The following is a 1,412-nucleotide window of genomic DNA, read 5'->3' on the forward strand; positions in this document are numbered from 1 at the left end:
ATACGCACAGTGGTTGGGAGTTCAAGTCCTCAGTGACCTCAAAAGGTCACTTTAGCGTTCAGCTTCCCTTTCCTCTTCTGTAAAATGGGAATAGAAACTGAATCTGCTTTACGGTGGTGGTGTAAGGACTGTAAGAGCTGTAGTGTGCAAAATGTCTGGCACATATTCAAATGTTCGAGGCATACGAGCTATGCCTATTAGTAATTAGCTATTTACTATTTACTAAGAGGAAAGACTGGGAGATCGCGTCTCTCCTGGCACCTGGGGAGCTTGGCTGGCCAGCCCCAGTGGAGGGGTCACACGCCTTCCAGGCCTCCTCAAGTCCAGGCACCGGGGCATCATTGTGACTGCTCAATAAGGGTGACCTGGCAGCCGCCCAGGTGTGAGCACAGGTGCGGCCCAGACCACAACCAGGGCGTGGGCGCGGGCGTGGCTAGCGGAGGTCGAGGGAGGCCAACTGTGCCCGGACGGAGGTGGGGGTGGGGCTGGGGCTGGCTGCGGCCCCACGGGCCCGGCAGGGGGCGTCTGCGGCCTCCCGAAGGTCGCCGTCTGGCTCGGGACTCGTGGACACTGAGAGTCGCGCGCGCCGGCCCCGCCCCCGGCAGCCCCGCCCCCCGGCGCCACGGGGTGGCCGCGGCCCGGGGCCACGCGCGGCGTTCGCCACCCGGCGAGTCACTAGCGCCGTCCGGGTGTCGGTCCCCGCGGGCTGACCCCGGACGCCGCGTCGGGGCTGGGGGTGGGGACGGCTGGGCGCGACGCCGCAGGGCCGCCCCGCCCTGGGAGGTGCCCCGGCCCTCATCAAGTGACCAGTATCCCTTCCAGGAGAACAAGGTCCTTCAGAGGGAAGCGGGCTCCGGCCCGCGGCCCCGGCGCCAAGCCGCCGTCAGCTCCTTCCTGTGCGGGATGATCCATCTCCTCACCCACCCGGAAAAACATAGTCCGCCCCTCGCGTCCTTGTGGAGTAGCGCTCGCTCCGGGCAGTGCGACTCTGCGCCCGCACCCCTGTCTTCCCCGTTCCCAGCCTGTAGGGCCCACTACGGGGATAAAGCAGCTCGGAAGGGACCTCGAGAGAGGAACGAGAGCGGGCGCCGGGACGGGCGGGGAGGCGAGGCCGGCGGAGGGACACGGCGGCCCGCGGCGCGGTGCGCATGCGCGCGGGCCGGAACGAGTTCCGGTCTGGCCCAGGCCTGGCTCCTAAAAATAGCCCCGGTGTGGGGATCCGTGCGCGGATGTCCCGGCGAGTCCCGGGCTGAAGGAGGCGTCTCCGGGCGGCGCGGAGCGCTGGTGGCGGGCCGGGGCTGCAGCGTGTGCGCGCCCGCCAGCTGCGCCGGAGACACGGTGAGGGCCGCAGGCGTGGGGCTCGGTCCTCGTGGCCGGCGGTGCCAGAGGGCGGCGGTCTCCAGGCGGAGGGG

At 68.8% G+C, this 1,412-nt stretch overlaps 1 protein-coding gene across 3 annotated transcripts in view; it reads left to right on the forward strand.

Moving 5' to 3' along the window:
• Positions 1–1,164: 1,164 nt before the first annotated feature.
• MEF2A (myocyte enhancer factor 2A) overlaps positions 1,165–1,412 on the forward strand; it is a 107,440-nt gene continuing 107,192 nt past the window's right edge. For 2 of the 3 annotated variants that reach the window (XM_039844089.1, XM_039844090.1), the window contains exon 1: positions 1,168–1,338. The gene's annotated coding sequence lies outside the window, so the exon portion shown is untranslated. Of the gene's footprint in view, positions 1,339–1,412 lie in introns of all 3 variants that reach the window. The other variant, XM_039844088.1, reaches the window with a different exon arrangement.

Source organism: Pteropus medius, unplaced genomic scaffold, assembly GCF_902729225.1.
Source record: "Pteropus medius unplaced genomic scaffold, Ma_sr-lr_union100, whole genome shotgun sequence".
Taxonomy (NCBI): domain Eukaryota; kingdom Metazoa; phylum Chordata; class Mammalia; order Chiroptera; family Pteropodidae; genus Pteropus; species Pteropus medius.